Genomic DNA, 26,807 nt, shown 5'->3' on the forward strand with positions numbered 1-26,807 from the left:
TCTTAGGAACTTAGGCAAAACATAGATTCTCATGTCTCATTCCATCCAGGAATTTCCTTCAATCCACCAAACAGATTCTAGAATTCATACAGACTTCCCTCTTCAAAGGCTTCTCCAAGGGTAACAAGGTTTTCTTCATCCCATTGGCCACAATAGTGTATGTATTCTTCCTCCCATCATGTATTGTCTATCTATCAAATTGCCAAGGTCTACCCAACAAAAGGTGACAAATATCCATAAGCATAATATCACACAAGAATTCATCATGATAATTCCCAATTTTCAATCTCACGAAACATTGCTCACTTACTAACAACTTATGTTCATCTTGAATCCATGCTATTTGATAAGGCTTAGGGTGTTTCAATCTTTCCAAATTTAACTTATTCACCATCTCTTCTAAAACAAGATTATCTAAACTACCACTATCAATGACAACTTTACAACACTTACCGGATACCTTACATCTCATCTTGAAAAAATTCTTCCTCTACAAGGGCTCTTCATCTCTCTTGGTATGACACAAATGTCTCCTTATCATCAATAGTTCTCCATCTTCTAGTTTATTAGTTGTTCCGGTGGGGTTTTCTTCCACCACTATTGTTCTTCTGGTATTCTCTGTCTTCTTACATTTGAAAGCACAATTTCCTTCTCCTCCAAACTTATAGAAAGTTCCTCTAAACACTCTCTTTTCTTGGCTTATGTCATCTCTTTCAAAATTATCATTCTGGTAGCCATCTAGTTCTCTCCTCTGGTAGAAACTTTTATCATCTTTCTGGTATGAATTACCTTCTTTTCTCACTTCCTTGTCCTTATTTTGATTCATATAGGTTCCTCTACCTCTAGTATATCCTCTTCCTCCTTGAAATCTTCCTCTGGAAAACCTTCCACCTCTACCTCTCTGCCTCTATTCATATCCTTTGTTTAGATTCTCTTTTGCCTTTAGGGCATACTAGTAAGCTTCTTCAACACTCTGCAATTTGATCAAATTGAGTTCATCTTGTATAGACACCCATAATACATTAGAATATCTTACAACTTATTCAAATTCATCATCAACATGTCTGGATCTGATATTCAACTTGTAAAATGCTTTGGTGTACTCCTTCACACTAGATTTCTTCTATCTCAAATTTTACAACTTCCAGAATAGATTTACTTGATAATCATCTAGCATAAATTTTGATTTCAACTTAGCAACCATCTGATCACATTTCTTGATCTTCTCTTTACCTCTTCTTTGTATATCAACCTGTAAATGCTCCCACGAAAGAGATGCATACCTTTCAACTAAGTACAAGCATATTTCACCTTTCTTTCTTCTCCAGTGTTTTCAAAATCAAAATATTTCTCCATCTCCAAGATCCAATCCATCAATTCATTTAAATCCAACTTTTCATCATATTTTGGTGGGGTAAAATGAGGTTTAGTATTTGCCCTACTCAAAACCCTAAACAATATTTCTTCATCCAAATCAACCGTCGGTGGGTTTACTTGTTCTATCAAGGCTTCTTCTCCTTCATCTTCATTTGCATATTCAATGTGTCGGCCTCTTCTCTGAGTTTTCTCGACTTCCAACTGGGATGCAATTCCTCTCAACATTTCCATCACAATAGGGTCTACATTCCAACCTGCTCCACTATTTCTATTTCCTCTTTGTGCCATCTTTACACCAGTCCTCTACAACTGCACGTCAAATCCATAGTCTGCCACCCTACAACAAAAAATTCTTAGGAGAATGCAATCTCTGCAATGAAAGCTCTCTCCGGTACCACTTGACGTAGTCACTAGTTAGGAGAGACCTCAAAGAGATCAGTGTAGACCAATCAGAAAGAGTAAACACAATAGAAACATAAGGACATGATGGAGGAAATGCAATAGAGATTAAATTATATCATGAAAGATGATTACAACCAATCGGTAACAATTGGGTTACAGTAATCGGCTCAAAGGCTTGCTAAAACATGCTCAAAATATAGAACAGGTCACAATTGGGACCTCAAATCTTAGGATATATCTTCTATGTTTTGTCTAACTTCTTTGATACATTCTAATGCTTTATTACAATGATTTATATGATCCAAGGGGATTCGGTCGGCCCAAAAGGGATCAAAACCCAAAGAACAAGACCTAACATGTTAAACCAATAAGATTGGCCTCCAACAAAGAAAATCCTCTAGAAAATCCTTCAAAAAATACAAAGGATGATGTGAGAATCAAAGGGAAAGTCGGCCACACACCAAGGAACAACGGAATCAATGCTTAGGGCTTCGAAAGCTATGGAAAGGATCTGGTAGATCACTGATGCAAATAGGTCCAAGTAATGGGTAACAAAAAACTTTATCAGAAACTAGTAGCAATAACTTTCCAAAAAATGATCCAAATGCTCCATGCTTTGGGAATAAGGTAGATGATCAAGTCCTCAAGAAAAATCTTCCACAAGTTCTGGTGAGCCAAATCCGGGAATCACAAAAAGAAATGTTGAAACTGCAAATAGAAAGGAAAACAAAAAGGAAATATTTTTGGTTGATGAAAGATTGCCATGAACCAAAGATGCTCCTGCATCAACAATTGATTACAATGATGATTGAACTAAAGTAGCATCTAACTATGCCAAAAAGTAGTTCCAGTTTGGCTCTGATCGAAACCTGCAACTGATCTAATATTCTGCTCTATTCTTCTACTCTGTTAAATATCAGAGCAACAAAATATTCAATCACACTCACCAAACTTACAAAATTGCTCACATAGATTTCCTTCACTCATCATACACCAAAATGATCAACCAAATTGATCTTATATATCTGCACCAACAAAAAGAATCATTTACTAAGTCGACTTCCAAAAACTGCATAACACACAACATGAAATGTGTATCGCCAAGTCGACTCAATCTTATCACAAATGCAAATGTAGAGAAAAACAAGATGATAATATGCTTCCCATAAGTTGGCCCAATCACCTCAAACATCGGACTAATCACCGAAATCAACCCAACAAATCCATAGCACACGTTGCATAAAAATAGCTCTACCCTAACTGAATTACAAGATACCAGAGCTCTAAACTTGCACACAATTCAATACCAAATATCATAATCATGAGATAATATGTCTCGAACCTTGAATCAACTACCTTGATCACCGCAACCAAAATTATAACACCAACATCAAAATGTACACAATGATCTTATACCCTATCAGTTATTATTTTCCACCTTCCAGACTTATGCCTATGAACAAAATGACTTTCTGTTAAGTCAAATCTATGTACACTGGATGTGATCTACAAACTAAGTTGCCATCAATAAAAACCCCTAAACAAATATCATGCACCAATCTACACTAGAACAATGTCTCTTTCCAACATGGTTCACATCTTCTTGAGTTGGCAAAACAAGTTCCTAGACACATGAAATTGCGCCAACCTATGATCTTCAAAGATTTTAAATCTGGGTCATTGATCTCCTAGATATGATCAGCTGCTAAGTCGTAAGAAATAACTATCGAGCATCTTCATCTTGTGGTATAGTGACGGTCATTGATCTTCCCTCAAACTGCTCGATCTTTATTTCACTTGAGGTGATCACCTTTACCGCACATGCTTTGTCGCCAAGTCGCTATGATAACTGGCGAGCTTATTTCTATACAGGTATAATGATGGCTGTTAGATCTCTTGCATCACCATTGATCTTTTTGATTTGCTTGGCCTTTACCTCTTCATCCATCTGTGTCATATATCAATCTTTGGTTTGCCACATGACCCACCTAAGCATGACCTCATCTACCACCTCAGCACCACCAGACCCACCATTTTACTTTCATTTGTTCGGCATCAGTCTTTCAGCCAAACTACCTCCCTCGGCGAATAGTTTTCATGTCTCATCAAAATTGTAGTTTCATCGATACCTCTTATTTTGATAAAACCAATGCATTTGGTGAAACCGTTTAGAGATCTATCGTGACCAAGGTTTGTTCGACATTCACTTTGATGACATGCCACCTATTCTATCACATGTCACCACATGTCACCTCGTAATTTTCTCAAAGTCCACCTCGGCACCACCTGACCTGCCACCTGTCGTGAGGGTATTTGTTCATGGATAGCCCTAGAATGTCACTCCATCATCTGATCTTCCTTGATCTATCATTGGATCTCAGCGATCTGCTCGAGCTTTAACTTTCCCTTTTGGGCATGTGCTTTATTGCCAAGTTGTGGGGAGTATTTAGCAATTATCTTCCCATCGTGACATAGTGACAACCATCAGATCTTTCTTGATCACCATTGATCTACCTTGATCTACTCAATCTTTAGTCTCTCAGAGCGGTTCTCCCTTATTTCACGGTGTCACCATGTTTCAGCCCCTATTTTGCCACATGATCCACTCGAGCACCACCTTAACTTCCACCAAGATGCCACCGCACTAGTCACTAAGTCGAGGAGATTAGCAGTCGAGCACTTTTGCATAGCGGTATAGCAATGGTCGTTAGATCCTTTGCAACCTACACACCTATTAATTTTCCCTTTTACTACAAAATTTGGCCTCTTTAAGACATGTGTGCACGTGGGGGCCCACCAATGCTGAGCTACAACTTGCCAAAAGCCCTTAAGATTTGACACTAAGGATATATGCGGTCTTGCATATAAATGCGATAAATTTCCTCCACCCGACCAATGTGGGATAAATGGTCTACGCCTGGGCCTTTCCATCGGTTCATCGGGATAACATGAAACCACTCCTTCCAATAGCCAATGACAACATTCCGTGCTCTGCACTACTTATCGGGTCATGGGGGTAGCATGTGACTAGTCCTACCGATAGGGCAAAAATTCAAAAAACTGCTAGAAACATCCATCTCTATTAGCACATTGGGCTCAACCCTCTTGGGAGCCATATTTTACCCCACATGCTATAATTCAATGAACAAAAAGTTATTTACCTTGTGTCTACACATGAAGAAAACAAGTTAGACAAAAACATGTATTCTTTTCATACTTATTACTTGTTTCTCCTTCCAAGGCATATTGAGCTTGTAGAAAAAATAGGTAACATTTTTGGCGACATCTGCCATATGTTTGCCCGCTAAACATCTTGACCAGCTGCATAACTCTATCTATTGGGCATGGATTCATTGAGACTAATAAAAAACTGAAATAACACATCACACATGACTACAAAAACTCTCTTTTCCCTCAAAAACCTATCCTAATCTATTGAGTACAGCTGTGTGGTTTATGGTTGTGAGCTTAACACCTTACTGTCATGAATTAGGCATGTGTATTGATAGATTAGGATAGGACAAAACAACAAAACACTTCTGAAACACTACAACAATTTATTACAACTATATGAGGGAGATGCCTTTTGTGTGTGAGAGGGGATAAACATATTCCTTGTTCATATGATGGACACCTCTCTTCTATAGCTCCGATGGATTGCAACAGTATGACTCTTATTACTCCTTCAGAACTATGCTCTAGGCACTTAGGGAAAACAAAACTACAAACTGACCTACTATGCAAAGCACTTATTACCACTAGAAAAACTGAAAAAAGTACAAATTTTAGGCATACCTCAAAAGCAATGCGGTTAATCCCATTAACTGGGATTAGTTCAACTTTACCATCCAACTTAGATAGCTAGAAGGTATTGTACTACTTACAGTCAGAAATCATATAAGGCCCACTCCAAAAAGCATCAAACTTTGTATGCTTGCCTGGCCCGCTCTTGAATTCATCCCATTTCAGGACAATGTCACCTTCCTTGAAAACTCTAGGAGAAGCCCTCTTATCAAAAGATCTTTTCATTTGAGCTTGGTGATGCTCAATTTACCTCATTGCCTTATTTCTAACTTCCTCTAGCTCAATCAGCTGAGCCAATCGTGCTATCATAGGCTCTTCTTCAATCATATCCAACTGGTTAGATAGATCAAGGGCTGGAACCTCAAGTGAAATAGGCAGCCTTACTTCTTTCCCATACACAAGCATGTATGGAGACATTCCAGTGGACCTCTTTGGTGTGATTCTATCAGCCCATAAGGCTGATTTAAGCTTGGTATGCCAAGCTTGCTGATTTCCTTCCATGGTCCTTTTGTTGATTCTGAGTAGATTCTTATTTGTGGACTCATCTTGTCCATTTCCCTGAGGGTAATTGTTAGATGAGGCGTTGAGATAAACACCATTCTTTACTGCCCAATCAGATATTTGGCTCCCTACAAAAGCAAGAGCATTATTTGAAACTATAGATTCAGGGACACCAAATCTAGTTATCAACTCATCATAAAAGTTTAAAACAACTATCTTGTTTGCTTCCTTTAGTGCTATAGCCTCAGTCCACTTATTAAAATAATCAGTGGTTGTGAGCACCCACTTGTGGCCAGCACTTGAAGGTGGATTTATGACTCCAATGAAATCCAAACCCCACTTCATAAAGGGTTGTTCTACCTGAATAGGTTGCAATGGCAGTGCTGCCAACCTCTCTTTTCCTACAAACATGGCAAATTCTTTACACTTTCTAACCCAGGAATGTGCATCTCTAAACAAATTAGGCCAATAATAGCCCCCTTTCATAACTTCCAGAGCTGTAGCTCTTGCTGAAAAGTGTCCTCCTATTGATCCTTCATGAAACTCATACAATACCTTATCAATGTGATCAACATCTATGCACCTCAATAATACACCATAAAAAACCTTTCTAAATAGAAAACCATTCAAGAGTACATAGGGAATGGGCTGAATTCTATAATACCTTCTTCTTGACTTACTCAATCCATGAGGACACTCATCTGTCAGCAAGAAATGAGTCATTTCTTGTACCCAGTTAATAGGAGGAACAAGAACATCTACTTGTTCTTTGTCTTGGAGGGCCAAACAACCTTCTCCTCATCCTCTTTATTGATGTTTGTGTGATCAGAAAGATGCTCACATAGTCCCTTACCTCTGACTAGCTTGGTGACCTTAATATCAACATCAAATTCCATCACCTTAGTCACCCAACCAGCCCTCTTATCATTTAAGTCTTTGTTGAGCAAAAACTCTTTAACTGAGGGGTGAGCAACCATCAACTTAATCCTATTATTAGAAAGCATATACTTAAAATTTTTCAAACTCCTAACAATAGCAAGAACATGTTTTTCAACAAAAGAATATTTCTCCTCATAATCCTTAAGGCCTTGACTGAAAAAGGCCAAAGGCTGCTCCAAACCATGCTCATTTTCTTGAACCAACATAGCTGAGATGTTGGCAATACTGCCATAAGCATACAAAATAAAGTCTTTTAAGAAATATGGGTTTAGCAAAGTAGGAGCAGCTACAAGTGCCTCTTTTATAAGCTCAAAACTCCTCCTCCCATCCTTAGACCTATTGAAAGGAATATCCTTTTTCAACATAGAAGTTAGAGGTTTTAATAATTCTGCAATATCTTGAATAAACCTCCTAACAAAATTAATCCTACCCAAGAAGCTTTGCAAGCCCTTCTTGTGTGCTGGTAGAGGTAAGGAAAGAATAGCACTTACCCTCTCCGGATCAATAATAATACCCTCTTTTGACACCACATAGCCCAGAAGCTTACCCTCATGAATAGAAAACACACATTTCTTTGGGTTAAGGGATATACCATACTCTTTGCACCTCTCAAAAAATTTCTTTAGGTGAGCTAGGTGTTCAACTGAATTTTTGGAATAAACAATGATATCATCCAAATAAACAACTACAAATTTATACATCAAACCATGAAATGCCATATCCATAGCACGCTGAAAAGTGGCACCAACATTTGACAAACCAAATGGCATCTTTTTATATGCCATAGTGCCCCATTTAGTTGTAAATGCTATCTTATATTGATCTTCCTCCTTCACTAAAACTTGGTTATAACTTGAAAAACCATCTAGCAAGGAGAATCTCTCATAACCTGCAACAACTTGCAGAATTTGCTCCATAGAGGCTAGTGGATATCTATCCTTCAATAAGGCTCTATTGAGATCTCCGAAATCAACACAAATTCTTATTTCACCATTCTTTTTCCTAACGGGGACAAGGTTTGACACCCAAGAGGTGTGCTTAATAGGAAAAATGATGTTGCTCTCAATGAGTTTATTAAGTTCTTTGACCATAAGGGGCTCAAGCTTTGGATTAAGAGGCCTCTATTTTTGCCTCATAGGTTTAGCATTTGGCTCAAGCTCTATGGTATGTTGGGAAATAATAGGTTCAAAGCCTTTTAAATCATAATATTGCCAAGCAAATATGTCACTACTCTTGGCATAATAAAACAAATGCATGCCTTTCCTCTAAAGTACACACCTTGCCAAGCTTTGACAGCTTATTTTTGAAAATCTCAACATTTTCATAATGTTCCTCCTTGATCTACAAGCTAGATTTTTCTTTTCTCACTTGATCATACTCATTGAAAATTGACTCCAATGTGACCAAACCCTTAGGTAGCTTATTTGTTTTCAGCTGTATGACCTGATCATCACACTGTTGCTTAAGCTTCTCTTGGTTGGTATTTGAAAACTCTGCCTCTTCCCTCAAAAAGTTAATAATCTGCTGATCACTATCAAAAAATTTCCAATGATCAGGATTATTAGGAAAGGAAGACCTAACAATCACTTTCATATATTGATGTTTATTAATATTTCTGATATCACTTGGAATATCATACTATGCTCCTATTGCAGCAAGTCTATCAACATGCTTATTAAGATTTCTAGGAATAGACAACAGATTGAAAGCTTGGAAATCTTCAATAAGATCCCATACCATATGTTTATAAGAATTTAAAAGATCATTCTAAGTGGTATGGAGACCTCTGAATTGGTTGACAACCAATTCACTATCACCATAAACCTGCAAACAGTTAATTCCTCTCTTCTTTGCCCATTGTAGACCATGAATTAAGGCCTCATACTCAGCTGTATTATTGGTGCAGCTAAAAGAAAACCTGAAAGCTGCATAATACTTATTATCAATAGGGGAAATCAACATGCAACCACCACCAGCACCATTCTTACTTCTTGACCCATCAAAATAGAGCTTCCCCAAAGCTCATTTTGATGTTGATTATCTTGTTGTCCAATATCCTTCATCAAGTTTGGGACAACAGAACCTTGTTCATGAAACATATAGACTCCAAGGTTTACCTCATCCATATTTTTAAAAGGATCTTCTTCAAGATTCTCAACTACCCATTCATCTAGAATAATGTCAGGAATGTCATCAATAGGGGTGTTTGGATCTCACGGAATGGGTTGGTCATCCTGCTCATGAATGGTCAAATTGGCATTCACATCACTAGGGACATAGGGTTCTATATGACCATTAGCTAAAGCTTCTGATTTAATAGTAACTTTAGTTCCATACCTAGTCCTAAAAAACATATGTGACCAGTCAGATGACAAATAACCCCCTAATTTGGCTATAAAGTTTCTTGATAAGCAAATTGCAAAGTAGGGTGGCAGGTCTATCACATATACATCTTGCGAAATAGAAAAATTGGGGAAAGCATAGAGTGTTAGACTCAAATTTTTAATGACTCCTACAATATTTACATTAGTCCCATCTAAATGCACTACACCCTTATTCAATGGCTCACAAGTCAATCCTAATTGGTCAACCAACTGCTTGGGCATGACTGAGCTACATGCACCTGAATCTATCATGCAGTTATGCACTAGGTGTTGGCCAATGATTAGAGTGACATAAATGGAAGGTGGTTTGTTTACCTTGGATTGTTGAGACTATTGTTCACTCTTTTGTTGAGGTTTATTGGTAAGAACAACCTTTGAAGCTTGTTGATTAGATGGTTGGGCAGTCAAGGAAAGGTTAGATAAAGCATCATGTAAGAAATCTTTTTGCCTAGGTAGAGATAGTGAATCCCACATTGACACGCTAACATGAGTTTTCTTCAACTGATCCAAAATATTAAAATCAGTCATACTAACCTTCTGTTGTCCCTTAGTAACAACAATGTCCTTTTGAATTTGTGCTGGCTGAGGTTGGCTTTTTGGCTGATCTTTGGTCACCACAAGTTGTGATCTCTGAAGAATTTGTGTATTTTGAGCGGAGAAAGATCCTGCCTGAGCTTGGGTACGTGAGAAAGGCTTATCATTAATCTTATAAGTCTGCTACCCCATGTTGACAACCCTTTTCTTGGATCTTGTGCTAGCTGCTATAGGGGTACTGATTTTGAGGCTGATTAACCCCACAGAACTCCTCACCTTTCCAATTCATCAAAGTAACATCAGGACTACCTTGTTCCATGGGTGTAGATTGTTGTTCATTAACTTCTTGAGACTGATTTCTTGGAACAACAACACTATTTTGCACCATCATTGCCTAATTTAACATGCCATTGGAGCATGTAGATTGGTTATGTGGCTAGTTGCAAGGAAAACACCACTCATAGTCAGCTACCAAGTTGTTCTAGACTGGAACAATATCCCTTGAGGAACTAGGTGTATTAGGATTATACTATTGAAAAGGCATTTGGTTAAAATTCCTTATTTGACCTTGAGAGTTTGGTTGGTACGAGGCCTGGTAGGGAGCTTGGAAAGGAATTTGGTAAGGTGGTTGAGTTTGGGCTTTCTTGATATTAACCAACTCATTACCAAAAAATTTCAAAGTCTTTTGTAGGTTAACATTTTGCTCCTTAATACTTATTATCTCCTGCAAATGACTAGGGACAACATGCTCTTGAGCTACAACTTGAGCATTATATGTCATAAATGAAGGTACAACAGCTATAACAGGTGGAACTATAGGGATAATGGGTAGTATATCAACAAAAATTGGCATGGGAAGCCTAGGTGCTATCTTCCCTACTTGAATAAGACTATTCTTAGCCCTAACAACAACATCAAATGCTACTGGTAAAGTATTTCCCCCCATAGACTGTATCATGAGTGCAATATCACTATTCAAAGCCTTTAGGTAAAACAAAAAAGCATAATCATTAGAAGGTTTTACCAATGCTGGAATCTGATTCCAAGTCCTTTGAAACCAGTAGTTGAAATCCATCATATGCTCATGTGGAGCTCTTTTGATGGTAGTGAGCTGCTCCACCAATGAAGGATGATCTAAATTGTCTTCAAAATGCTGATTTAAAAGTTGTCCCACCTCATCCCATGTAGCTATTGAGTTCACAGGCAGGCCCCTGAACCACTGAAGGGATTTCCCTTTGAAAGAGGTTGCCAAAAGCCTCAAAGCAACATTTTCTGCACAATATGATTCACTCCACACAAAGAAGCCACATCTCTAATATGTTCAATGGTTGTTGTTTGATCCTCTCCAGTGAAAAATGGTAAACTCTTAAGTGTTGTAGTTGGTATGTCATCACGTTGAACCAAATTTAAAGGACTGCCCTGATTAAAAGGCACAAATGGATGTACCCTAGGGGGTTGATTAAGAGCCATATTGGGTGTATTCTGACTAGAATAACTTGCAAACAGTGGATTGTTATAAGTTGTAATAGTAGGGTAAGAATTAGAATTAACAAGCAGCACACCACCTGCTGGATCTGGAACTTTGTTAACTACCCTAGCTCTCCTTTTTTGGGGTGATAGCTGGGTATGATTGACTGAGGATGCACTTTACCTAGTCTAGTATTTTCTCATAAGCTAAGAAGGTTGGACTACTAAAATACCAAAGATTTGAGTCACCAAGTGTGAAAAATAATTTGCTGTTGCACACACCAAGACAACATACAGTGGCCTTCTATGAGCTATAAAGTCCAACACTCCCACCGGGCATGCCAAAAATTGTTGTCACATGGATTTGCACCCGATGCAAGCTTGAAATTCCTACAATCTAGTGACACATTGGACTTCTCTCAAGTTGTGGGTATCGTATTATGAGAGAAGACCTTTGGATTATAGGTCGGCTTCCTATTTGATCACCTAAAAAATTAATGACTTCTTGACTGGAAAATATGTAGAACGATATGCATAAAATAAAATTATAGATAAAAAGGTGATCCACCAATCACTGAAACTGACTTGCAAATGCTTACAAACCTCACAAAATACTCAGATAATGAAGCTTTGTAATATCAGAACTCAAATATGCATGCTTGCAAAATATGATTCATATGAAATGTTTAAACTTTTATATGTTTGTAGGAGGAAAACACTGATATTTTCACAACTTCAAACATTAAAAGTAACAACACATTCACTAACCTGCACTATAACATGCTACATGTGATCATAACACTGAGGCAATAAGATGAAAATAAGGATTCTATAAAAATCACAAAAAATCAGTCTAAGAACTCACACAAAATGTTGCACAACACAAATCTGAGAAGGAAAATGGACTTCTTTATTGATCAATAGAAGGTATTTGCATTAAAAATATTGAAAACTCATAAGAAATGAGTTACAAGAGCATGAGTATCTTCTGCTACACAATCACAAAACTCCAGAACCTCTACTAAAAGAGTGAAAAACAATCACTTATACCAAAGCTTGCAAAAAAGTCAAAATTTGAATTTTTGGCTCCAAGATGGATCAGCTGTCATCAATTCTAAGGCTTTCCTCAAAATCAGGGGCTTAACTGACAGAGAAACTCCTCCAAAACTGTTGACTTCTCATCATTTCTCACTGAGTTCACCTGCACTGAGTCACTCATCTGCAGACAGTTTACAACTCGCGCACCTTCTTATCGGGTTATCGACATAGCATCAAAACACTCCCACCGATATCCAATGGCACGCACCCAACAATATAATATCCAATGATGTGCTCCCAACAATATACTTTGTCGGTCCCCACCATTTGGTTCTTTCTTGTATCTAGTTGGCCACCGTCTGACTTGCCACATGTCCGCTATCTCACCTTAGGTCGGACCCACCACTAGACTTCTCCTTTCTTTGTCGTTGATCTGCGATAGATAACTGTCGATCATCTTTCCATTGCAGAATAGTGACAGCCATTGGATTAGATCCAACCTGCTCGCTCCTTATCTCCTTGTCCATCTGTTCCATGTGTCAACCTCTGTTTCACCTCGTGGATCCACCTAATCACCATTTGGACTTGCCACTAGACTTGGGCCCACCCTGGCTCTTCTTCTACACTCTGCCATGTGGCACATTCTAATTCATTCTAAGCCCACCTGGATGGACAACTTAACCACCATGTCATCAATTGCTAAGTCACAAGAAATAACTATCGAGCATCTTCATCTTGTGGTATAGCGATGACCGTTGATTTGCCCTCAAACTGCTCGATCTTTATTTCACCTGAGGCACTCACCTTTACTGCACATGCTTTGTCGCCAAGTCTCTATGATAATTGGCAAGCTTCTTTCTATAGTAGTATGGTGATGGTCATTAGATCTCTTGCATCACCATTGATCTTTCTGATTTGCTCGGCCTTTACCTCTTCGTCCATCTGTACCATATGTCAATCTTTGCTTTGCCACCTGACCCACCTGAGCATGACCTCATCTGCCACCTCAGCACCACCAGACCCACTATTTTACTTTGGTTTGTTTGACATTAGTCTTTCAGCCAAACTACCTCCCTCGGTGAACAGTTTTCATGTCTCATCGAAACTGCAGTTTCATCGATACCTCTTATTTCGATGAAACTGATGCATTCAGTGAAACCATCTAGAGATCTATCACGGCCAAGGTTTTTTTGACATTCACTTTGATGACATGCCAGTTGTTCTTCCACTTGTCATCACGTGTCACCTCATGATTTTATTAGATTCAACCTCGACACCACCTATCCTACCACCTGTCGCGAGGGTATTCGTTTCGGGCACTTCACAACCGTAGTACAACGACAATCATGGATAGCCCTGAAATGTCACTCCACTATCTGATCTTCCTTGATCTGCCATTGGATCTTAGTAATCTGCTTGAGATTTAACTTTCCCTTTTTGGCACATGCTTTGTTGCAAAGTTATGGGGAGTATTTGGTGATTATCTTCGCATCATGACATAGCGATAATCGTCAGATCTTTCTTGATCACCATTGATCTACCTTGATCTACTCGACCTTTAGTCTCCCAGAGTAGCTCTCTCTTATGTCACAGTGTCACCACATGTCAGCCCCTATTTTTCCACATGATCCACCCGGGTGCCACCTCACTAGTTGCTAAGTCACAGAGATTAGCAGTCGAGCACTTTTGCATAGCAGTATAGCGATAGCCATTAGATCCTTTGCAACCTGCACGCTTGTTAATTTGCCCTTTTACTATAAAATTTGGCCGCTTTGAGACACGTGTGCATGTGGGGGTCCACCAATGCTGAGCTGCAACTTGCCAAAAGCCCTTAAGCTTTGACACTAAGGATATATGCGGTCTTGCATATAAATGTGAAAAATTCCTCTACGCGGCCAATGTGGGATAAATGGTCTACGCCTAGGCCTTTCATCAGGTCATCGGGATAACATGAAACTAATCCTTCCAATAGCCAATGACAACATTCCATGCTCCACACTACTCATCGGGTCATGGGGGTAGCGTGCAACTAGTCCTGTCGATAGGGCAAAAATTCAAAAAACTGCAAGAAACACCCATCTCCATTAGCATGTTGGGCTCAACGTTCTTGGGAGCCACATTTTACCTCACATGCTATAATTCAATGAACAAAAATTTATTTACCCTATGTCTGCACATGAAGAAAACAAGTTAGACAAAAACATGTATTCTTTTCATACTTAACACTTGTTTCTCCTTCTAAGGCATATTGATCTTGTAGCGAAAAATAGGTAACAATAATATTTCCCATGGTAAAAGGCTATGGTTAAGCCAAGGGATTTGGCCAGTTGGGAAGGCATGACATTATCTAAAGCTCCTAAGTCTATGATGTAATTTCTCAACTTATATCCAGTTATATATAAAGACACAAAGAATAATTCTTATTTTTCACAAGGGTTACTAGAATCATGGGATTTTGAATAAGAGGTTGAACAATTTTGATCTTCAATAACAATAGGATTCTCATAAGACACTCAAGAATTAAAAGGAGGATTGACAAGATTTTGTCTAATGAATTTAACTAGCCTATCTAATTCTAATGAGTTGAGTCTAAGGTATTTGGCTTGGGATATTTGGATTTGAGTGTTTTTGAAAGGTTCAACAATATCAAAAGAACAAGGAACATCATTTGCGGGGGGATTGGTAAATTCCTTAGGAACTTTAGGAACCACCTTTTCTCCTTTCTTGTTGCTAGGATTTGTGTTTTTTGATGGGATGAATTTGGGGTTATTTTGAGCATTGCTAGTCTATCCCTTTGATTCTTGATCTTTCTTTTTCATTTTTTGTCCTCTAGTGAATACCATGCAATTTGAATTTCATATTTGAGTGGGTACATCATACCCCCTCTTATATATAGACTCATATTCAAAGTAATTTATGCCAACCTCTCCTAAAGGAAATAGTTTCTCAATCTGGTACTCTCCCTCTGCGTGTTCATTCATAGAGGCCATCTGCATAAATCTTGTCATTTCAAGATAAGATGAACTGTCATGGTTTGTGGTGAGGTGGAAATTGCATTCCATTTGATTATCTTTGTTTATAAAAGGAGGCACCTCAATAGCTAACCTTTGAGAAGGACCAGCTATGGGCAACTATTTTGACTAAAGTCCTTGTTGGATCTAATCTTTCCTTGTCACATCTTGATATAAGGGTTGATTAAAATTCTTAGGTATTTGTCTTTTCTGAGTGGCTATATCATTTACCAACCTCTGAATTTCCTATCTACAATTCCTTCTTCCACTTTCTTATGGTTATGAGGTCATCTTCTGTCTATATAGAAAGCATCTATGCCATTTCCAAGTCATCCACCCCCCCCTCTTTTAATGGGAGAGTATTAATGGAAAATATCTTCAAAATAAATATCTCAGCCTCAAAGTATTTGGGATTCTATTGGTCAAGCTGTTGAATTTGACTACAAAGTCGTGTATCAACTCATGAAATTCCTTCTTCATTGAAGACAATTGTGCTACCAATGTATGTTCATTTTCAATAATTTTAAATTTATTATTGAACTATGTCCTCATGGCATTCCAAGAGACAATTGACGCATTGGGAAAGTGGTAAAACCATTCTACTACATCGTCAACCAAAGACTCAACACAGAGCCCAACTGCAACATCTTCATGTTGGACACCCAATATTGAACAAGCTGCAAAGAAAATATTAAGGTGCCTTTTTGGAATTACTTTCCCATCCCCTCTAAACTTGATAAAATAAATTTATAGACCCTCTAGGAAAATCATTTAATTGGGCTCCAAGACTAAGGGGTCCAAAGGTATCTCCCCAAGGAACTAGTTGAGCCATAATAGGTAGAATAAGGGCAGGGTGATGGACTTATAGAGGTAAGATAGTGTCAAACAGAAGAAGAACTTAACAAGTAGAAATAGGGGGAATTGTTTGGTGAGGAGGAGAAGATGACCTACTCAAAGAATTAACTTTTCGAGTAGGAGGGAACATAGAAAAGTTAACAGACTATAACATATCAAAGTCGGGATCAATCAAGCCTTTCTTTCTATCACTTGTAGTGTACCTTTTAGAAGCCAATATTATTGGGGATAAGGAAATTGAACAAATAAACTTGCCAAGCTTTCAACATCTATATGATTAAGGATTTTACTAATTATGAGGTTCTTTATAGGTGGTGCTTGATCTCTAGGGGAAGGATTTTCTAGAATAACTACAACAAGATGCCTTTTGGCTCTTTCTAGTTTTAGCCTAGTGTTTTGTGCTAGTTCTTCTTCTTATTCTAGGAATTGGCTTGCTCTTATATAATCTTTAGTGTTCCTTCTCTACCTCCAAGCCCATGTATTCAACTATGATATAATATCCTCGTCCTCATCTTGCCAACCTAAATTTAATTGGAGCACTAGAGACATATTTGCACGAGGCAATACCATAATGAGTCATTTTAGACAAATGGTCTATCAAAGTGACTATTTGAATAACTATTTCCCCAATAAAGTTGCCAAAAATCTATTGGTTGATATATTTTCCACCTAACTCTATATTATTTCACCCATGGAAGTGACAATTGAAAAATAACAATTGAGATAGATGTAATGATGTTTTACACCCACTCTTTGCTTATTTTACAAGGTACAACTACCTTCTAATAATAGAAAAAGAGTAGATTCAATGTATTCTTTTAATAAAAAAGAAAATAAGGTAGATATTTTAGCTAGAAAACATTAAAATGCAAGAAATCATAACAAAATTATCGTTGAATAGAATACAAAGATTCTACTTGAATATACTAATATTCATAATATTAAAAACATCATTGTTCCATTTACTCAAAGATAAAACATCTACAATAATGTGCATATATTAGTTTTCATAAACCATATAACAACTATCCAGAAGAGATAATCCAAATGGAAGAACATTCAGCATAAGAAGAACAACTAATTCATCAACCATAACTCAAAGTTTATGATCGATGAATTTGAATCTAGATTTATTTCTTTCATATCCATTCAAAAGTAGTCTAAGTGTATGGAAAAACAACAAAAATATCCATTTCACAAGAATCCATCTAACATATTAAGATATCCTTGTATTTGTCTTGAAAACTAATGGTTTCTCCAAGATGTTTGTTCTTAAAAACAACTTAAAAGTCCTAACATAAATTAAATAAGATAACAACCCTCCAAAGCCAATAGTTTGTGAGTAACCCCATTGAGGAAGAAATAAAGAAAAAGTAATAAAACACGAGTTATGAAATAATAATAGCTCCTTCGTCTTCACATCCTCCAAGTGGAACTTCCTTTGTAGGATTATTTGCTGATCCCTCTTGTATCATTTGTCCTTGCATATTTGATTTGTATGCCATGTACTTGGAAATGGTTGGTGTGATTGTTCTAGTGTTTGGGTTGCCTATTATATTAACCTTTAATTTATACTTTCTCAACTTCTGATTTGCCTCTACAACCTTTTGACATACATCATCAATTTAGTTTTTAAAACCTGGGAGGTAGGTTGCTAGCTTCTTCAGAGTTTACATTGTCCTCTCATTCACCTTTTCAGTAGACAATTCTTCATTTATTCTCACCCTAAATCTTTGGATCACATCTGTATTCCATCACATCTTATTTCTATCTTCCTCAAATATGTTTATCTTGAGAAATGACAAGTTATTCTTTAAATCTCTAATGTCTAGTCAAAGAATATGCTATGGTTAAATCAATTATGGAGATTTTCCACTCCATCATATCTACCCATGAGGTTGATTCATTCTTACCTTGATTGTTGAGTATTCTTTCAATGATCAAAAGGGTCAAGAGCAACTTTGAAACTTCATGCAACTCATGAAGGGTCATGGACAAATTGGTTTTCTCTCTTTTCACATTTTGTAACTGATTCCTCCAAGCCTTCATTTTCTCTAATATCAGAGCATAGGCTCTCATAGATTCTTGTATGTATATTGTTTCATCCAATATAATTTTTTTGACCTAATTATCTATGCCTAAATTGATAGACTAATTTATTTTAATTTGCTTTGACTTACAAGGGTCCAACCCCTCAATAGGAACAATTTCAATTTATCTCATAGGTTGATCATTTGTTTGAAAAATGGATTGGCTGAAGGAAGTCATAGTATTCACCTGCTTTTGTAAAACCATATTCTTTTGTACTTCAATCTTGACCCTTTTTATAGAGCTCCTATAGAGAATTTGGCATGATAATTGTCTCCTTTGACTGTAGCTAGACCCATATCTACTCTACTCAAGTTGAAGTCCAATTTCGTGATTTTTATGTTTATTTTTGTCATTAATGAGTTTTGCAATCTACAAAATTCTTTGGCCTAAAATAGGGTCGATAATCATTTTGGACATTCTTCTATCCTTTTTAGGCATGTGACTTCCTTGCAATTATTTAGCCACCATGCCTATTTCTATATTTGGCATAGATGTATATCTCTTTTTCTTTTTCATGAATTTATTTATCCATGGAGGTGAGGTGAGAGTAGAAAAAGTAGGAACATTGGTTATTGCATTCATTGGTGGCGGAGGCACAGATTTAGTAGGGGCAAAATCACCAAGTAAGGATAAATCAAAACTATCAAAAAAGTATTGGAAATGTTATCCCCACTAATTTGGTTGAAGATAAGAGAAATATTTTCTTTGGCATCACTAGCCATAGTTGAAAAATTGTTAGAGGTGGGGGTAGTAGGAATTTAAGATTCCTTGTTCACCTTTCCTTTATAAGAGATTGGTGAATCTTCTTTGCAAATAAATTTCAACTTTGCATTATTCTTCGGTTTCTCTACATTTCCTCTAGATTGAAAATTACTCTTATGGGGTGTAGGAGTTGAGATGGTTGAAGTTTTAGAAGTGGTGGGATTATGAGATGTACCATGTTTTGGATTTTGTGCCCCTTTTTGTGTGGAGGAACTCGTGTATTTGCTTCCTTCTTCTCAATCCACCTTTTTGTCCTCTCCAAGGCATGCAGGGTTTTGTTCCCAATGTCTATGTTATTCTTATATGACCAAGATGACTAGAGAAGGGGTACAAGAGAATTTTTGGTAAATTTCATCAATGACCTCAGAACCATCATCAACCACACCCTTAGGGATAGACAAGGTAGATCAAAGGCCCTGAATTGACCTATGGTCAACCACATGCAGTCTCGCTTGTGTACTTCTCTGATATCTAGGAAATCTTCTTAGTAATCCTTTAATTATGGATGATATAGATATGTTTTTTCTGCATGAAAATGAGTCTGAATGTAGCCTTTGTTGTCATAAGAAGCTTTATGTGGCAGAAACTAAAAAATGAACTTAGCTAAAAAAATTATTATCATCTTTCAGCCTCATTGCTCTTGCAAGAAAAAAATTAGACAAGGAAAGGGGAAAATAATACCCTTTCTTCTTCAAGTTTTATATATGTTTTACATTCACTTTTTCCTTTTGGTGTCAAACTTCCAGTAGCATAAAATACTTAGAGACATACTTGGGTAGTTTGTACGGGTTATCTTCATAACCTCCAATCCTTAGATATGAAAAACAATGTAATTGAATAAAATAGCTGCCAAGTTGGGTTACTAGAGATGTAGCTTCTAAGGATAATCTCCTTTCAAGAAAACCTTCAATTATTTTAATCACTGTCCACAAGAAAACATCATTGATATATAGATAGTCTTTCAATCCTAGCTTCTTTTGTAACTACAAGAAACAATCATATACAAGTGCACCTGTTATTGAAGGGCTTAGGGTTTGTAACCTCAACCAGGACACTTCCCTACTAGCGAGAGAATATTTAAAAAATGAACACATAGGAAAAGATTCCCTTCATTAATAACCAATTTTCCACTCATGTAAATGTTTTATTATAAGTCTTTCCCAATCAATGTATGAATTATCACACCAAAAAATAATTATAAATTGGCACATTCAGAATGGAAAACCCTCTGCTTTAACACTTCCCACAACTCAGTGTAAAAGGGAAATGGCATTAGATATTTCATTATTAAAATATATCCTTTTTAGCAATGAAGGGAGTCTTGATTTACCCTTCCTCTTAACCTTTAACCAATTGGTCACAATTCGGTTTAGGCACCATGCCCTTTAATCTAATAAATGATCCCACTTGCATGTCATGGATACATTCACAATTTGTTCCCTTTCAAGAAGCTTTGATACTTGAGACACAATTTTAGAATCAATTTTGACAAAAAAAACTATTGAAAGTTCAAATTTTGTGGGATTCAAGATGGGAGTGATTAGCACAAGAAATGTTTAACAAGGGACAAAGGAGAACATGTGGGAAACTGTCGGCTTCAAGGAGGCCACTTTCTACAACTTTCTTGGTAATAGGAGAGGAAAATTCTTCTCTCATTCATCTCAAAGTTTCATGCAAACTCATTTCACCTAGATCTAGGTCTACTACACCACCCAAGCCATTTTCTATATTGGGAGGCATGGAGGAAACAAGGGTTCAAAAATGGTGATATAAAAAGGCATTTACAAAATGCTTTACAAGACTGGTTGGTAGGGGGTGACCATATACTAAGGCCTCACTAGGTAGACTCATGAGGGGATTCTCAATTTACCATGATGGATAGACTTTTGAGAAGGTTTCACCTTTTAATCCAAGAAAGGAAAGAAAATAAAATAAATATTTCAACTTGACCTATTCGTGTGCGCCTGCATTTTTCTTCCGCCATGAAAATTGAAAGCTTATTCTTGCTAGCTTTTTGGGGAATTTTTTTTTTTCAAAATGATCTTTGTTTTTAAGAAGGGGTATTAAATTGATTTAATTTTGGCGATAGGAGCACCTTCATTCTGTTTCAAAAATCATGCAAACATACTTGCATTAATTTTTGCACCTAATCAATCATTATTGCCTCATACTTGTAAGTACTTTGGAATTGTTGCTCCTTAGTGGATGATAAACGTTTTAATTCAAGATGTTAGTTACTTTTTGAACTTTTGAATTATCACTGACAAGAGGTGCTAGGGTTCAAGAAACTGTTGACTTTCTAACTTAGAGTGACAAGACCAATGAATGGTATTAATGCTAGGATATCCTAAAGAGTAGTTAGATGGTCGTGGACTTAAGAACTCACAAACCATATAAATGAAAGGAGGTAAATGTTTAAAGTATATCCATTTGACCAACAAAGAGGCTTCTTGGGATACATGATCGACAACCAGGACTTAAAGCAAAGAGCAATCTTGTGATTGACCACTTTGAGAACTTTAGTATCATGAGCGTTGGATTTAGAAATTCAAAATTTTGTTGACTTGGAGCAACATTTGGATAAAGGAGCATCTAGGAGACATGAATTTCAACAAACAAACACAAAAATATGCTAAAGGACAAATTTAAACAAGAATTTGTGTTCTAAAGAGGGGGACCAAAAGTTTCAAAAATCTAGGGTAATAGTGATTAAACAATGCAACTTTTTGTAAAATGATTGATTTGTTGGCAACAACAATGAAGGAAAATTGAGAGGGGGGGTGAATAAGTTTTCATCGGATCAACAAAATTAATCACAAAAACAAATATCATAAACTTCAACAATAACAAAGATAAAAAAAATTGATAACACAACACACAACACAAAGATTTTGACGTGGAAAACCTGGTTAAGGGAAAAACCATGGCAGGAACCTACACACCATAAGATGATACTCTTTAGTAGTATGTATAAATAATGCACATGCATTTAGGTACACTAGTGCAGGAGCACCAAGGACTTAGATTGTTTAGTTTTTTTCAATTTTGTCTTGTACTAACCCTAGCCAGGTTAGTGGTGAATAAGGACTCAAGGAGAGTCCAAGAGTTAGATTTTTGTGTCAATGTAGGCCTAGGTTGAGTTCATTCTTCTTAGGTTTGCATTTTTGTGTAAATAGTGGGTTTGAGTAGGTAGTTGACCTTCTTGAAGGTCAAAAGTGTCAAAAATTGGTATAAGCATTAGGGAGGGTTAAATAGGTCTTAGATATGTTTGAAAAGTCATATGTGATGACTTGGAATAGGTCTTGTAGGTTGGAAAGACCAAAAGTGCAAAAATTGCAAAGTTTTAAAAAGTTGTCATGACAACTTTTGTCCTGAAGTGGTTAGTGTTGGAGTTAGGGATTGTTTAATGCCCTAGGATGACTCCACATGTGGGAAAACTATATATACCCTCTCTTTCACATTTACCAAGGTTGGAGAAATGCGTGATGTAAGTTCAACAACTGAAACTACTCATTTTCAGTCTTGTTGGCAACATTTTGGCTTGACTTTACTCATTTTGCAATTGATTATGGATTGAATCCATTGATCCAGAAATGGATTGAGTTATTCCTATGTGTTATTGTGTTTTTGGTTCAATTTAGAGTCTTGTAAATACTGTTTATTGGTATTTTCTTGTTCAAGTTTGCAAACGGCCAGTTTTGGCTTGTATATAGTAGTTTTCTTGTAAATATGGTTGCCCCATGAGTTCCACATGTGCTGCCATCACGACTAGTTGGGACATGGTAGAAAACCACCTGTACATTGTACATATGTAGGCTCAAGTGCTGGAGAGGATTTTAAGTATGACTGTCACCTTATTCTAGGTGAGTCCATGAGCAACCCGACTAGAGGAAATAAGGTGAAAAGGAAGTGCTAAGTGCAGGGGTGTGTGCCAAATCACCATTTCAGAGTTTGAAGGGCTCCATGGAGTTGGGGTAGAGTTTTCTATGCAGGGAGAATCTTTGACAAATCCTTTTGATACGAAAACCCCAACTTGTTCATTCACTGTCGGTTAAAGGCCTAGTAAACCCTTCAAAACCCTCATTTTGGGGTTCATGCATTGTACGGTGAAACCAAGGGCCAAAATAAAAAAATCCCTTAGGGATAGGTGTAACTTTGAAGAAAATCCAAAGTTGTTTTGGGGTCTTTTGGACCATTTTCACCCAAGCCCTAAAAAACCGGTTTTAAGAGGCATAATTGGTGTTAATTCCTTGTAGCACTTTTCTAGGCAAGATTTTGGAATCGGTAAGAAAACTAATGATTGCAAGCCATTAATGGACCCCAAATGCATAAAAAACATGTTATTAGACACATCCACACCTCTACATCATCTCACAATAGTAAGAGGTCAGTTTGACAAGTTGAAGCGAAGAAGCCATAATTGAGCACCTGAGAAGCACTGTGAATTGGTAGGGTTCCTAGCCAAAACACTTGAACCAAACACCTTAGAAAGGTCAAGAATCAAGCCCTAGAAGAGATTGAGAAGGACTTGAAGGTCTAGAGAGCAACTAGGCCTAGTGAGTTGGTGCAATTGAGCAACACCAACTAGGTGAAGTGTTGAGCAACCTAGGTAAACCCCATCAAATTGGTATCAGAGCCTATAAGATTTGGGCTAGGTGAGTAGATGTCCTCAGTGGAATCTATAGGAGACAATAGCATGGTGAGCAATGTAGAGTTGGAAAATAAAGTGGATGATCTAAAGGAAGAGAATAGACTCTTGAAGGAGAAGTTGCTAGAATTAGAGAGAAATTTTGGAGAGGTAGAAACCAAGGTAGATGAAGTGTTGGTAAAGGTGGAAGGAGCAGAATGGAAGGGTAAAGAAGTGTAAGAGATAGATAAGACACCTGAACCTGATCCTATCCTAGAGAAAGAATCTTTATTTAAGGCATTGAAGGCCTTGAGTGGCAAATCACTGGAAGGATTGTTATTGTTCACCGGTAAGATGGAGGCAGAAGTGGTCCTAGAGTACATGAAGGCATGGAGAACCATTTTGAATGTGAAGGCATAACTAAAGCCCAGAGAGTCAAGGTAGCCAAGTCAAGGATGAGAGGAGCTGCACTCACATGGTGGAAATTTGTGCAAGATGAAAGGAAGAAAATGGGCAAAGCACCCATCTCTTCTTGGAAAGGGATGTTAGTCAAAATCAAAGAAGTCTATCTCCCTGATGACTACGAAGTGAAAATTCATAGGAAGAGACAAAACTTAAGACAAAAATATCTTGATGTTAGTAGCTATACGGAGGAGTTTCACAAACTTAGCCTTAGATCTCATGCGATGGAAGAAGAGAGTCTCAAGGTTGCTAGGTACCTAAATGGTCTATGGTGGAACATCCAAGAAGAAATCAGTCTAATGAGACCAAAAATAGTCCATCAAACCTATCAAATTTCCCTTAAGGTGGAGGAAAAACTAAAAAGAAGACATGAATCAAGCAACAATAGGGGAAAGGGTAGAGGAAAAGACAATAGAGGCCATAGAGGAGGCTTTGGAGCAAGAAGTTTTGAACAAAAAACACAACGAGAGTCTAAACTCACACAACAACAAGATAGTGGCTATAGTAAAGGGGGATTCAATAGAGGAAGGGGATCCAATAGTGGTTTTAGAGGAAGATCTAGTGGCCAAAGTAGAGGTTCTTCATATTTTGCAACAATGAAGTGTTACCATTGTAACCAACTTGGTCATCCAGCATATAGGTGTCCAGAGAAGGGATCATCATCACATGGTGGTGAAAGAAGAGTGAGCTATATTCAAGAAGATTCTTCAAGCAGCAAGACTTTAGAAGTTTCCTTAGAGTCAGAGGTAGGTGACAACTTGATGATAAGGAGAACATTGATCAAATAATCGGTCAAAGAAGAGCCACACCAAAGAAGGTCCTTATTTAGGATCAAATGCAAGATTATGGACAAAGTGTGCAAAGTGATCATTGATTCAGGGTCTACAGACAACATTGTGTCAAAAGAGGCAATGAGAAAACTCAAATTGCAAAGGATACCTCACAACAATCCCTATAGAGTCACTTGGTTGAACAAAGGCCAACATGTCCTAGTCAATGAGTAAGCATGGGTGGATTTTACCATTGGAAGGTATAAGGACAAGGTTTTATGTGATGTCCTACCCATGGATGCATGACATATTCTATTGGGAAGACCATGGAAATTTGATAGACAAGCTATCCATGATGGAGCCAAGAATGCATACTCATTCAAGAAAGATGGAGTCACATTCAAGATTCAGTCTATCATTGAGGAAGGTGAAAAGAGGGCAGTAGGTCCTAATGTTCTTTTGGTGAGTGACAAATAGTTCTTAAAGACACTTGAGGAAGGTGAAGGTATAGGGTTTGCACTTGTGATGAAGCCCAAAGAAGAAGACAAGAAAGAGCAGAAAGATTTGCCATTAGAGGTGCAAGATTTGTTGAAGAAATTCAAAGGCATAGTAAGTGAAGGACAATCAGCCACCTTACCTCCTAAAAGAACCATAAGCCATCAAATAGACTTCATTCTCAGAGCATCCTTGCCTAATAAGCTAGCCTATAAAATGACTCCTCAACAAAACGTTGAAATTGCCAAGCAAATCCAAGAGCTCTTAGACAAAGGCCTAATTAGGAAAAGTATTAGCCCTTGTGCTGTCCCTACCATGTTAGCACCAAAAAAGGGTGGTACTTGGAGATTGTGTATTGATTCTAGAGCCATAAATAGGATCACCATTAGATATAGGTTCCCTATTCCTAGAATAGAAGACCTAATGGATTGTTTAGGGGAAGCCAATTACTTTACCAAGATTGACCTTAAGAGTGGCTATCATCAAATTAGGATTAAGGAGGGTGATGAATGGAAAACTGCATTTAAGACTACTAAGGGTCTTTATGAGTGGCTTGTAATGCCATTTGGCTTACCCAATTCTCCAAGCACCTTCATGAGACTCATGAATGAGGTGATGAGGAACTTCATAGGTAAATATGTGGTAGTATATCTTGACGATATTCTCATTTTCATTAAAGATAGGGCAGATCACATTAATCATTTGCAAGATGTATGACAAAGATTGTATGATGAAAAGCTAACCATGAATTTGGATAAGTGTGAGTTTGTCAAGCAGGAAATGGTTTACCTTGGGTTTTTGTTGTCTAAAGGAAGCCTCAAGATGGATCCAAGAAAGGTTGAAGCCATTGTAAATTGGCCTACTCCTAATACAACAACAAAGGTGAGAAGCTTCCATGGACTAGCTCAATACTAGAGGAAGTTCATTAGGCAATTCAGTGCTCTATGTGCACCAATGCTAGATACCATTAGAGGTGGACTAAAGGAAAATTTTTAGTGGGGTGAAGCAGCAAACAAAGGTTTTGAAACCTTGAAGGAGAAGATAGCTACCCAATTGGTGCTAATGTTGCCTAGTTTTGAGAAACTTTTCATTGTAGAATGTGATGCAAGCAATGTTGCAATAGGTATTGTCCTAATCCAAGAAGAAAGACCACTAGCTTTCCATAGTGAGAAGCTAAGTGATACCAAGAGAAAGTACTCCTCTTATGATCTTGAGTTGTATGATTTAGTGCAGGCATTGAGGAAATGGAGACACTATCTCCTCCCGAAAGAATTTATGGTCTATACAG

Source organism: Cryptomeria japonica, chromosome 6 (assembly GCF_030272615.1).
Source record: "Cryptomeria japonica chromosome 6, Sugi_1.0, whole genome shotgun sequence".
NCBI classification, from domain to species: domain Eukaryota; kingdom Viridiplantae; phylum Streptophyta; class Pinopsida; order Cupressales; family Cupressaceae; genus Cryptomeria; species Cryptomeria japonica.